Here is a 14,602-nt window from a genome sequence, read left to right as displayed (position 1 = left end):
GTCTCGTTTCTAATCATAATTAGCCTCATTTCCACTTCGTGGTTCGCTGCTTAGACTTTGTTCTGATCGCTTCAGTCAGACGAGTTTCTAAGTGGTGGCAGATTGAAACCCCAGAAACCTGGGAAATCCCTCATAAAGTCAGGGGGGTCGGAAGTCAGGAAATACTCCTGATTCTGTCTGAAGAGGCACAAGTAATTTAACTGAACTTTTACTAATTATATTAGCCGATCAGCTTCACGGTGGTCCAGCATCTTTGTGCTCAGCTTGGTTCTGGTTTTACACATTTTGCATCTTGTTTTGGATAATCAGCATTCCTTGTGGTCTATTTGCACCTCTTAGTGGTCACTTTTCATCTAGTTTTGGTCATTTTGTGTCTCTTATTGCTAATTTTGCATCTCATTTTGGACATTTTGCATCCCCTTGTGTTCATTTTATATCTAGTTGGGCTCATTTTGCCTCTCACTTTGACTATTTTACATTTCTTTCCAGTAATTTTGCATCCCATATTGGACATTTTGTATCTCTGTTGTTATTTTTGCACCTATTTGTGATTATTTGCAACTTGTTTTAGACATTTTGAATCTCTCTGTGGACAATTTCCATCGTTTTGCACCTAGATTGGGTCATTTAGCATCTATTTTTTAACATTTTGCATCCCATTGTGGTAATTTTGCATCTGGTTTTAGTGATTTTGCATCCTGTTTTGGATTTGCATCTCTATAGTCCTTTTGCCTGTGAAAAGGAACATTTTGCATCTTGTTTTGGGTTAGGGTTAGGGTTTTGCATCTCATTGTGGTAAGTTTGCTCCTAGTTTGGGTCATTTAGCATGTAGTTGTGAACATTTTGCATTTCCTTTTGGTCATTTTGCATTACATTTTGCATCACTTTGTGGTTATTTGCATCTGGTTTGAGTCATTTTGCATCTTGTTTTGGACATTTTGGATCTCTGTGGACATTTTGCAGCTCTTTGATATCATTTTGCATCTCACTTTGATTATTTTACATTTCTTTCTAATAATTCTGCATCTCATATTGGACATTTTGTATCTCTGTTGTAATTTTGCGTGTATTTGTGATTATTTGTAACTTGTTTTAGACCATTTTGATCTCTTTGTGGACATTTTGCATGTCTTTATAGTCATTTTGCATCTGGTTTTATACATTTTTCATCTTGTTTTGGCCATTTGGCATCTCTTTGTGGACGTTTTGCACCTTTTTGTGGTCAGTTTGCATCTCTTTGTGGTCATTTTGCATCTGGTTTTGAACATTTTACATCTCCTTGTGGTCATTTTGAATCTTCTTTTGGACATTTTGCATCTCTGTGGACATTTTGCATCTCTGTGGACATTCTGCATCTCGTTTCGGACATTTTACATCCCTTTGCAACTCTTTGATTCACGTTCCAACAAGAAATATTATCAGTGGTGTAAAACTTGTAAGTGGCTCCAGCCCATGAGCCTCCTAACCCCTCTGCACCTCTGAGCTGATCCCTGTAGACTTGTTCTCTAATCTCATTGTGTGTGATTGTGGTTCTGGGTCTTATTCCCCCTGTGTGGCTGTTCTCTCATCCCTCCTGCATGTTGCTATCAGTGAAAACACATTCTCTTCTTCGCTTCTCTCCCCATTGTTTTTCTTTGTCTCCTTTTCCTCTCTGTTGTTTTATGTCATTATCTTTTTTTACCTTTCTATCGCTTCATCTTCTTTCTGTGTATTTCCAAACCTCTCGGGCTCAGAGATCATCTGTGATCATTAGAAACACAGCTTTAAATTACTTTGCATGCTCCTCTGGGATTTTTGCTCAGTTTCCAAGTAAACAAAATCCACAATAGCGTCATTTATTTTCTTGAGAGCGAATCTGTTTCTGCAGAGAGTCGTGCCAGTGAAGTGAGTCGTCGTAAATCGTCGGATAAAAGTGATTCTTCAGCCAGACAAGAGAAAGAGGGAACGTGTATGTGTGTGAAGGAATTTGCAGCTTTTAATTATCTTCTATTTGTTCATGGTTAAGTTGTTTTTGACCGGTTTTAGTCCAGCGCCCTGTCGGCACCTCTTGCTCAGCTGAAACGTGATTGGTTGGCTGATTTTGAGAAGGTCAGAGGTCAAAGATGACTCACGTTCCCCTGGGTGAAGAACTATGTTTTCCTGGATGGATGTGCGCTCACATACACACTTCGCTTCCTGCTCAGCATTCCTAAAAAAGCAGCTAGAGCAGCTCAGACTTCAGAGTACGTAAATTAAACCACTCATAAAGAGCTGCTGCTTTGGAGATTTACAGGCTTTTCAACTGCTGTGGAAGAAACTAACATTTTAAAGAAAACAAATCCAAGCCTTTGACCCAAAACTCTTCAAAAAATGTACATAGAAGAACCGTGAATGGTCCACATGGTCCAGCCTACATGAGTTCTGCAGGAAATGAGACACATTTTATAAGAAAAAACGCATGGACATCCGTCTTTTTCTGTCTTTTCCATCCAGTTTAATGTTGCATCACTGCCTTCTACAGTTTATCTTTGTTCTTGAACTCTTTGCAAAGCCTTATGGGTAAATCTTGATGTCAAGAGACCTGCAACATTACAACTTCTCACGCAAATTAAAGCAGTAATTCCGTCACAACATGTCGCTGCTGGACAAACATCTGAGAGCGTCACAGCAGTTCTGGTCCTAAGTCACTAATTTCTCTTGGTTTTGTGTTTTCGCCACACGCTGAGGTCTTGTTTTCAGGTCACTCGATCGATTGTTGTTTTAAGCGAGTGAATTAGTGCAGAGCTGGAGTTCTGCTAGCGCCAGATTTCAACAAGCTGCTCCTTCAAAGTGTTTGGGTTCAGTTTGGAGAGCAAACAAGGGAGGAGCAAGTTAGGAAAGTGAGATGGTGACATCGACAGTAAAAGATGGTCTTTGGAGGTTTACAGTGATGAGGAAATATGAAATTTTGTAGAAAAAACACTTTATTTTATAGGTCCTGTATTTTCCAGGTGGTTTACCTGGAATCTTTCTCATAATTTTGTTGGAATTGGCTTCGATTTCGTCATTCGTTGGCCACACTTTGGCACTAATTATGAGGGAAACGATGTCTTAGTTGCCAATTATCTGCTTTTTATGTTAATTGTTTTTGTCTTTTGTCTTTTTACTCCTGTGTTTTTACACACAAAAAAATTACAAAAAGAGATAAGGATATGATAATTCTAGCAACTACCAACTTCTTTGTTCTCCTTATAATTAATTCCAAATTGTGCCGGACTTTTGGTGAATTTCTAGTAATTTACAGTGAAATACGAGTGACTTTTTTTCGGAAAAGAAGCGGAATGTTTCTGGGAAAAGGCACAAAAGCATAGGACCTGTGAGATAAAGCATTATGAAAATGTTTCATTTCCAGTTTACCTGAAACCTTCCTCAGAATTTTTCCTAAAAACTGGCTTTAATAGATTTCTGAGAATGCTGTACACACTTCAGTGCCAATCATAATGGAAAGGATGTGTTAGTTGTTAAGTATCTGCTTGTTTTGCTGATTCATTTGCTGGTCTTTCTAGAAAACTGTCATGGATACTGACACGTTTCTCAGCTTATTTCCTAATACATACATTAAATTTTTTTAATAAAAGCCCTAAATGTAATGAGAACGAATATAATAACTGTAGCAGCTATTCCTCATAATTAATACCAAATTCTGCAGGATCTTTGATGGAAATTCTAGTAATTTACAGCTACTTATTAGCTACTTTTTTGCAACTTATTCAGGCAGTTTATTTAGAAAATATGTTGAAAATAGGGGACAGTCAGTTGCTAAGCGTACATAAAATCTTGTTTTTGTTAACTCGCCTCGTGTTCACCTGCCTGATTCTCTTCGTCTGTTTCTAGTTTGTTCATTTAGTTTTTTCATAAACAGGTTGCTTCCTTCTGGTTCACCTAATTCCCTGCCGTTTTTTAAATTTTTTTAGCTCACTTTTGTATTTTTGGTTTCCTTTTTTCACTGGATTTGTTTCCGTTACGTATATTTTACTAAGTACTAAATTCTCCAGCTGTCTCATGTTTGCTCCGCACCTTTTGTTGAGTAACTTTTGTTTGATTAAAATTTGTTTTTACCACAACCTGCCCGCCATCCGCACATAAGGGTTTGAGGAGGAATTGCAGTGTTGAAGTAAAACATCTTTATATCTGAATTGACACGCCAAGCTTTTACTTTTACACCTCCAGGTTTATAATGACCACAAAACCCAACATAAAAAGGATTTTTGCCATATGTGACGCTGTGATGGTTTTAGTGTTTTGGCCTTAAGGTGTGGATTTGGTTTGGATCTTTGTTTCTTTCTGGGTGCGACTCTCCACCACCTCTGATTGACTAAACCACCTGCACACCAGAGATGAGAATAATCCATCAATCAAATCGCTGCTGTACATTCATTCCTGCTCTTTAGTCCACCTTCGTCCACATTGTCCAGTTTGTCACACAAACATTAAGTCACTCAACACTCTTTCTGGTTCCTCCTGAGTAATTCTATTGTTTCTGTGTTTCAGGTTCACTCCCTGCTGCTTCCCTTGATGTTACCTTCATCATTGACACCACCTGTGTTCACACAAGAACCAACCTGCCTGCACCAGCTTCAACCTGAGGCTCCCAGTAAATCCAGTCTGCTCCACCCAGTCCAACATTCACCTCATGTCACAACAGGTCCAACTCACCTCTGATTCTGAACAGCCACCTGAAGAAAACTGTTCCTAACTGCACATTTAAACAGTTTGTTCAGTAAACAATTTTATACCTTTTAAACTCTGCCTGAGTTCTGTTTGGAGTTTCTTAACAAATGGAAATATTTAAGAAAACAAAAATGTATAAACCTAAACAAGAACAAAACAAATGAAGCATGGGGATAATCTAGCAGCAAGGATGGCAGAAAAAAATATGTAAAACAGTCAAATATTGTAATGTTCAAAAACTGTGAAAATAATGGTGAAAGTAATGGAAAATATCTGTCAAACAATTATATTTTTTAGCAGATTTAAACAGAAAAAGTGTAATTTTATGATCACAAAGTAAATTTTATAACATTACTGTAGAAAAATGCAGATTTTCCATGTGGACATTTAAAGCATAGATTTTTGATGTGGTTGTTTATCATTTTGTTTTTTACGGATTTAAATACAGTAAAATAAATAAACAGATAAACAAAAAGTAGTGTAATTTTATGACCATGCATAAAAGAACGCATTTTGTTAAAAATTACAGATTTTTGATGTGCATTATTATTATTTACAATTTTGGCCTTTTTTTTTTTTTTTTTTTTTTTACAGTTAACAAGCAAATCAATATTTTTACCAGTAATTTTACTAGATAAAACAATTGACTATTTTTATATCGTTAATATAAATATTTTTTTCTTACAAATAACAGCAAACATCTGTAAAATAATATTTTTTTCATTTAAATACAGTAAAAAAAGTAGTGTAATTTTATGACCATGTATAAAAGGAAAAAATGATAAAAATGCAGATTTTTGATATAATTTACTATTATTATTTACAGTTTTGGCCTGGTTTTTTATTATTACTTTTTTTTTTTTTACAGTGAACAGCCAAAATCAATATTTTTTCCTGTAATTTTATTAGATTAAAAACAAATTTATTTACCATTTTTCTATCCTTAATATAAATATTTTTCTTACAAATAACAGCAAAAATCTGTAAAATAATATTTTGCAAATTTAAATACAGGGGCAGTGGTGGCACAATGGTTAAATCTCTGGACTACTGATCAGAAGGTCAGAGGTTCAAGCCCCGATGTGGCCACTGTTGGGCCCTTGAGCAAGGCCTTTAACCCTTCCTGCTCCAGAGGAGCTGCACCGTGACACTGCACTCTGATTCCCCCACCTGGGGAGAGATGCGGAAATCAGAATTTCCCCTAGAGGGATTAATAAGGGATAATTAAAAAAAAAAAAAAAAAAGCTGTAATTTTATGTTTACAATTTTTTAAAAAATGTTATAATTTGTAGAAATATACAGTTGACAGCTTTGGCCATTTTATTTATTTATTCATTTATTTATTTTTAATAGTTATTACTGTAAATTAAAATACTACTTTTTTCAGTGATTTTACTAATTATTTTCTGTAATTTACCAAAACAGGGAAAATTTTTAAAATAACAGTAAATTGCTGGAAAACACAGTTACAACTGTTAAATAACTGTGAAATTCTTGAATCTTATACTGCAGCTACAATTTACAACACATACATACTGCTTTGAAAATAAACTGTTGTTGACAGTAGAGTGACATATTTAAATTAAATGAGGTTAAAACACCTTTTATTTTACTAGCTGGTGAGGAAAAGCAGCCAAAAAGTCCATTTTGCTCTCAGCCTTCTACTAAATGTAAATAAAACTTGACTGTATGAAGAAAGGGGAGAAAGAGACGTAGGAGGACAGATTCACAGATTCAGGATTCACTTCTGCCACAGGAAATAATGTAAAATAATTATGTAGGAGGTGAAAAGAAAGGAGGGGAAAAGTGTGAGATGAGCTGTCCTCCTCATTTCTCTGGCTCTCCTCTCACTGTGTCCTCACTGCCTCTTTTTCCATTTTCTCAGGTTTCATTTCTCTGCGTATCTTCTTCTCTTTCATCATATTCACGTCTTTTTACTTGGTCGGCCTCCTGACTCCTCTCTTTCCTCATTTGCGACTCTTTTTGCAGACTTCCCTCCCTTCTACCTGCTGTGTGTTGTGTTATGTAGCGACATCCAGGGTTCCTGTGTGTTTAGGCCGAGCCACAGCCAAGATTAAAAGACTCCGAAGAAACCGAATCACTTAAACCTATTGACATAAACTCTTTTGCCACACAGCGTTCATCTCTGTTTTCCTGAGGAGACACAAACATCTGGCCTCCTCGCTCACCCGACTCCTCAAAAGATACAAACATCTGCATTTTCCAGCACACAAATCTGCACAAACTCGCTCAGAAAGATGGGAAACATCTGCCGGCTCGTACAGATGTGCACACACAGCGACTAATCCTGATTGTGTTCATCAGTAAACAGCAGATTGTGGAACTATGTGAGCAATGTCGGAGGTAGCTTTGACTTCTACATTAAAACCCAGTCTTCTTGTGATTATTTGTTGTCATTTTGTATGTTTTTGTAACTTGTAGCGCTCCTTTGTATAACCTTCTCTTGTCTGCTTTGGTTTTGCATCATTTTTGTGTCCATTTTGTGTCTCACTTGTGTTCATTTTGTGTCTCTGGAAGTAGTTTTGAATCATTTTGCATCTTTTTTAGTCAGTTCTCTGTCTTTGTGCTCATTCTACAACTCTTTTTGCTCCTTTCAAGTCTATTTGTTTTCATTTTGTGTCTCTTTTTTATGATTTTGCATCTCTTTCTCCTCCTTTTGTGGGGGTTTTTTGTACGTTTTGCACTCATTTGTGGTCGTGTTGCATCTTTTAATCATTTCTGTCTCCTTGTGCTCAATTTGAATAGTTTTCTGGACATTTTTAATGTGTTTTTGAGTCACATTGTCCTTTTTTGTGGCCACTTTGCATCCATTTTGTGACTCGTGGTAACTTTGTCTTGTCTGCATTGGTTTCGCATCATTTTACATCTCTTTCAGGTCCTTTTGTGTGTCTCTGTGTGTTTTTGTGTCTTCTTCTGACTATTTATAGTCATTTTGCATGCTTTGGGATCCATTTTGTAACTTGTGCATTATTTTGTATTTTCTACATTGATTTTGCATCATTTTTGCATCTCTAAAAATAGTTTTGAGTCATTTTGCATGTCTTCTATTCAGTTCTATATCTTTGTGCTCATTCTACAACTGTCTACACTTCAGGCCAGCTCCCAGACTTTCATCAGGACAGGAGAATTATTTGCTGTGAATGTGTCAATATGTTGGGCATTAGCTGGAGATTCTCTGTCTGTTCTTACTTTGTTGTCCTGTTTCGTCCGATGGAAACATCCAAGCTGTGAAGCTGTCAGGGTCCAGATCCAGCTGCTGTCACTTCATCTTCAAACACTGAAACAATCAGAAGTAAAGATGAAAATTCATAGCTTTTGACTGTAAAATTAGAGCAAAAATTAAACCGAACAAAATGCGCCTACAGTATACACTATAGGGATGTGTTAAATCCATCTCTGGGTACTGAATAAACCTCTAAACACTCATCTTTGTGCATCAGAGTTACAAATACAAGTTTTTTCCCATTCAATGTGCAGATAAATGAAGTAACCGCATCTCCTCAACACATTTTGTACTCATACAGCCTCATATCATCACACTCCCACCTCTGTACATCATTCACTGTGTTCATCCTGGTCAGCTTCACACCAAACATGATGAACTCCATCTGAGCCCAACACATTTATCCTAATCGAAACAAAGAATGTTCTCCACCATTCATCAGGCTTCTTTTCATGCATTTTAGCAAAGTTTAATCAAGCAGTTTTGTACCGACAGCAGTCAAACATGTTTTTCTGGATGTCGTCTTTAGAGGTTGATGTTCTGAAGTGTCCTTCACTGTCTGAGCTTCACACAAACTCTGATTTCCACTGATAACTCCTGGACCAAGTCTGAAGCAGCTGCTGTCTGTTTTTCACAGCTAGATTGTGAAAGTAGTTCAGTGTCTGTGGAGTCATTTTAGGAGGACGACCACTGCAGCCCTGATTAGTGGTACTATGACTCCTTCTATACCTCCTGATTACTGCTGACTCTGTGGTTCACTGATGTTTAGTTGACCTTCCTGGATCCTTTTCCATCTTTGTTAACTCTCTCAGTCAGATTTTGTAAATCATCTGTGAATTTCTTGTCCACATGGAGCCATGATGTAGACATAGACACAACCAATAGGTCCAAATTTGAAAAAGTTCTGCTGTTCAGAGCTCATTTTAGAACAACGTTGATGCAGATAGACTGATAAGAAATCATGTGTGGACTATTGTTGCATTCAGTTTCTATTTTGGGGCCTCACTTTTCTAAAGTATTTGTTTTTGGTTGTTTCTAAGTAGAAATACTCTACAGTTCAATATCAAATTATTTCAAATTGATGACTGCTGACAGTGTTTCACTGATTTTTAGCTGCTCACCAAACTTCCTGTTTCCTTTTTGTCTTTGTGAAGCCTCACAGTCAAATTTGTCAGTTTTTCTGTTAAATTTATTTCCGTGTGGAGCCAAGACACTTTTGCTGAACTGAGTTTACTTTAGTAGTAGTAGTTTGCTTTTAGTCACTCAACAGCTCTACTGATCGGCTCAGATATAATGCAGTCACTGAGGTGTTTCTATTTTGAATCATTTGACATTCAGGTGATTTTTCCCAGAGGTGTACTCACTTCTATTGCAGACTGTACTTTAATTCTTTGTGATTATGATAAACAACATAATCAATCTCATATTTAAGGTTTTATTTTCTGAGAAGACACACAGAAGGAATCCTTATTCCTCTTCATCTCACTGGTCACCATCAGCTGAGCCCTTAGAGGGAAAAACTTAAACTTTCTCAGCATCATAATTTCTGTTTCTCGTTTTGTTTATCCTTCTTGTGGTCTCTGATGTGAGGAACATGAGGAGAAGGAAGAAGAGGAGATTTCTGGGTTTGTAATCATTGAAACTCTCCACGGTCTTCAGGAATGATTTGTCCTGCTGTCAACACTACTTAAACCGAGTCCTAAACATGCTGAACACACACAGACTCACTCTCTACATGTACAAATTCTTTCTGTCTTTTATAGATACAATCAGCAACATGCTACAAGTTTCTGGGGTACAGAATTCATTTATCTTTTGACTCAGCAGAATTTCTGTCCTCTCTTTTCTACTCTTCATTCATATGTGTGTTTCTCCCTGCAAATTACTTTACTTAAGATTTCCACAGTCAGTTTATCGGAATCTCCATGCAAAGTGGTTTAACTGTCAGAACCCCAAGCAGTTTCTGGGTGGTTTTTTTTCCATCTTCTCTTGTTTAATTTTTAATCACTGTGGGCTCATTTTGTCCGCAGCTGTTACCAATTCTGGGAAAACGTGGCTCTACATACTAGATATTTTATTATTTACATTTTCACAGCAAACCAGACATTTTTCTGCTCTGCTTATCAGCTGTAGAAAGATGTTTCACCATGCTGGATGTATCTTCCAACAACTTGTTCCTCTGTTCACCATTTTAGAGACATGATGCATGTATGTTATTCATCTAGTAGGTTTTATTTTCCTTTAATGATCATTTTAAGTCCAATTTTAAGTAATTTTGAATCATTTTTGAGTCCTTGTGAACTATTTTATGTCATTTTGGACAATTTTGAGTCAATTTTTGAGCAATAATTTGAATCATTTTTGAATTGTTTCCATCCTTTTGGACACATTTCAAGTAATTTTGAAAATATTAGTCCATGTTTCCAGCCTTTACAAACTTTTCCTCTCTGCTCATCAGCTGTAGAAAGATGTTTCACCATGTTGGATGTGTCTTCCAACAAGTTCCATTGTTTGGGGAAAATTTTGAGTAATTTTACAAACGTCTCTCTTAAGTCTGTCGAGTCTAATGTTTCTGCAGGTTTTATTTGTCCACATGCTGCAGACATCAGGCTGATGATTTAAGACGTTAACAGCTTCGACAAAACCTGGACGAAGAGATGCTCACAGCAGATGTCCTAAACGATGCCAGATGGTCCAGTTACAGCAGACTGGGATTCATCTGGACTACCGGGTGGAAGTTTGTTACAATATAAAGCCGTGATGGATCATAATGTTTTGATGACAACATCAGTTTTACTGTCAGTATTGAATAAAGCTACAACCTGTAATTCGAAGTCAAAATCTAAAATAACACAACTGGAATCTTCACTTGCTTCTAAATTAATGTTCTTGCTATCATGTGAAGACAAACAACCAAATTTAAGGCGTTAATATTGTCAATATTGACATCATTATTTGTGGTTTTGTGCTGTTTAATTGCATTCAGTTATGATTTTGCACAGACAAGGTGAAGAACTGAAGCTCAATATATTAGTTTTATTGAACCTCAAGTGGCAGTTTCTGGGCGTTTTTTCTATGGCCACATTTTTCACAGTAATATAAAGTCCTGCACCTTAATGGAAACAGGACAAATATGGCTGGAAGTAGAGAGAACTCAAAGTAGTCTTCTGTGCAGAATGACAAGAATATAAAGCCATAAATCATTTAAAAAAAAAAAAAAAAGAAACCCTGAAGAAAAATCTTGCCATGGGTGTTGGAAATGCTGGGAAAAAGCGGTGACTCATGCAAACGATATTTGATTGTTTACATTTTCACAACCTCTATGAACTGCATATTTCACACTGCCCTGCAAAGGTGTTTCACCATGCTGAGTGCATCTTCCAACCTGCTCTTCTGTTTACTGTTTTTGAGCAAAGCTGCATTAATTTTTTTTTGTCAAATATGTTTAATTTTCCACTTAGTCTCTTTGATTAGTTCCCACATTGTCTCCTCTTTGCTCTGTTTTGTCACATGACCTTTTCTTTTTGCATAATTAGGCAAGTTTAAATGGTTGATTTTGGTGAATATCAAACTGAGACGTAAAATAAAGTGATTATGAAGGAATTTCACAATTTCAAGTGGAATTTAGAAATGTTTTGGTGCATTGTACAAGATTACTTGGGTAAAAATCCAATGATGTTGTTTTTACTGATTCTGGCTTTATGTTATTTATTTCTTTAAATCTAACATCGCTGCAGGTTGTGGGGGTTTGGAGAGTTAATATTGCAATATTGTGCTTGCAAAGTTTCAGATTTCCACACAAAAGTCATCTGAGGATACAACCAATGCATCTTGTGAATCCTCCCCGGCTGCGTTGTTGACTTACCCCAAGAGCCTTAGATTCAGGTCAGTGGAGGCAGTGAGTGGAATTTAAACAGGGCACAAACCTGCACTGTCAGGTTTTAAAAGTCGCCCGCTTTAAAAGCTGGCAGCTGATTCTGATCAGTGTCTGCACCTGTCCTTCATTCATACTAATCAGCTCCTCCCTTTATAAACTCCTGCTCTGTAGTCACACATTCATGTCAGACTGTGTTTTGTGCCTCACAGTTCCTGGAATTCCTGCACTTAAACTTGTCTTTTCAGTGTTTGGATGAAGCCTGTGTCGTTCAAAACACTTTATTTTTCCCTTTCTATTGGTCAAAACCACAAATTTCAATGCATTCATCTTGATTTTTCTTGGCTATATGCAAATCTAGGAGCTGGTTAGTGACAAAAACTCCAGAAAAAAACTCAACTTGTGCATTTTGGTTCCATCCAACAATCCCCAAACTACTGCTAACAGGTGGATTTATTGTATTTATGAATCACAAGTGGGGGAAAGTGTTGTTTTTCAATATTTGAATGTGTCAGTGTGTGAAAAAGACAGAATAATGATTGATTTCAGTGCAGGTGTTAGTTCCAGCTTGGAGGAGTAAAGATTACGTGAGCATTTACACTTTTTCAACATCTGGAGAGAATGAAATGGATTAAATTGACTCCAGTCCAAGTTGAATGCTTTTTAGAACAATTTACACCAAGCTGCACCAGTGAAAATGTTCTTCATGCGTTCCATCCCTCCTTTTGCCTCCCTCTCCATGATCTCAGCCTGCTTTTGGCCGTCTGCCTGCTCCTGTTTTGGACTTGTCTGGTTTTGCTGAGTGCCTTAAATTGTAACAAATGTGAAGAATAAAGTCCTCTATCTCTGTGTACAGCTTTAGGACCCTCAAAACATCCACTACAGAGCCAGGTTATTGGCTTTGTTGAGGCTACAATCAGAGCTTTCAGTGACATTAAAGCGGCTCTCTTGTTGGGCTACCTGATCTAGAGGAGGTTCTCTTTAGAGTTTGGGTTTTAAATCAACTTTAAAAAGCTTTTTTTTCCCCACCAAGTCTTCTCCTGACTAGATTCTTTCCAAAGATACTGATTCTAAGCTGAGAAAAATCTGCTATATCTGCAAACTTGTTGAGCTCTATGCTGGTAATGCTACTGAACTGTACGCATTTAACTGCCACTGATAAATGCATTGAATTGGGGATGCAGAAAATGCATAAATTGGTTTGGTCCAGCTCTTCATTATAACAATCTGTTCCTCTAAACTAAGTGAGTGACACACCGTTGGTCCATCCATGCAGAAGAAGAATCAAATGATGCCTGAAACGTCCCTTTTTATTGGAGTCTGATGAAGAAAACCTGCTTAACAAAGTAAGCTGAAAACCACTGCTATGATGCCAATTATCTTTTAGGTTTTGTTGAGCCAGCTAACTCAAAGAAAGCTTGGATAAGTTCAATTTGCTTCATAGTACAAGCCTCTGATTTGTCACAAACACAAGACAGAAGAAGGAAGAAGAAGAAGGAAGAAGAAGAGGAAGAAAGAAGAAGGAAGAAGATGAAGAAGGAAGAAGAAGAAGGAAGAAGAAGAAGAAGACAGAAGAAAAAGCTTTGTGTAAATGATTATGTTGCTGGAGGGTTGTTGCTGGTTTGTGAGTCACATAACTTTAAACTGCTGCCTTAAAGTTACTTCTTGAATCCATAAATGATTGCCAGGGTTTGGTTTTCTGTTCTCCTGCAGATTTACTTTAGATGTTAATTTAATCCTGACTGAATCTCAAAGTCCATCACTTCAAACCCTTCTGCCATTAATCTGTGTTTGTCTGAATGAACTTTATTGGAAAATAATCACCCCCATGGTTTCTATGCTTTCATTCAGTGGGACAGAAAATGATAAAAACACGGAGTTAACATGGTGTTTAAAGTTAATACAAACACACAGCGTCCGTCCAGATTCATGAAATGTTTCACACACTCTCATATAGAGCCCAAGTACAAGAAAAAAAGGAATAAAGTTCACAGTGGGATCCTGTTTGTGTATGTGAGAGCTGGTGTTGTATCTGATACCCAGAGGCCCTGCAGGAAGTGAGGCCAGCGAGTTCAGTCCTGCTGTTGCTGCATTCACAGACCGTCGATGCACAGCAGGTCGACACTCCGTCTTTCCTCTCTGCTGACTGAGGCTTCAGGACTTAATTGGTTGGTATTTCATATATCAGACCTTTTTCATGGCAGACATTTTGATTTGTCAGTCAGGAGAATGCAGGTGTATCACTGAAGGCTGAAAACTGATCAGAAGAGATCCTGATTTTCTGTCTATAGAGGCATTTTTGGACATGAGAGGTGGACATATAACTAGGCAGTGTCACAACAAAAAAACCAATACAACCTTTGTACAACACTGACTGCACCTGACTGATCAAATGCTGCACTTGTGAGCTGCTGGATCTGAAAGTAGACCAACATGGTGCTTATATACACTGCCCGTCCAAAACAAAAGTCGCTTCTTGGATTTCTCTAGCAACTTATTTAACCCTAGCTGATGCAGTGAGGAGCTTCTCATTTCTTAAACAACCATGTTGGAAGACATATTCTGTGGTCATGGAACGGATGTTAATGTGTCTCAGAAGGGTCAAATTATTGGCCTGCATCAAGCAAAGAAAACAACTAAGGAGATTTCTGAAACTACTAAAATCAAGTTAAGAACCGTCCAACGCATTATTAAAACCTGAACGATACTGGTGAACCATCATCTTCTAGGGACAAATGTGGATGGAACAAACTCTTAGATGATCGTAGGAAATTAACGGTACAACTCACGGCTCC

The 14,602-nt window shown here is 37.3% G+C and overlaps 1 protein-coding gene across 3 annotated transcripts in view; it reads right to left on the bottom strand.

Moving 5' to 3' along the window:
* The window catches only part of ripor3 (RIPOR family member 3), a 100,881-nt gene that overhangs the window by 63,267 nt on the left and 23,012 nt on the right, over positions 1-14,602 (bottom strand). The window contains exons 1-2 of one of the 3 annotated variants that reach the window (XM_055010636.1): positions 11,799-11,853; positions 7,900-7,987 (exon numbers count right to left, since the gene is read on the bottom strand). The exons of 1 other annotated variant lie outside the window; for it this stretch is intronic. The gene's annotated coding sequence lies outside the window, so the exon portion shown is untranslated. Of the gene's footprint in view, positions 1-7,899; positions 7,988-11,798; positions 11,854-14,602 lie in introns of those variants that run through there. One more of the 3 variants, XM_055010635.1, reaches the window with a different exon arrangement.

Source organism: Amphiprion ocellaris, chromosome 5 (assembly GCF_022539595.1).
Source record: "Amphiprion ocellaris isolate individual 3 ecotype Okinawa chromosome 5, ASM2253959v1, whole genome shotgun sequence".
NCBI lineage: Eukaryota > Metazoa > Chordata > Actinopteri > Pomacentridae > Amphiprion > Amphiprion ocellaris.
This window is presented reverse-complemented; position numbering and strand designations above follow the sequence as displayed.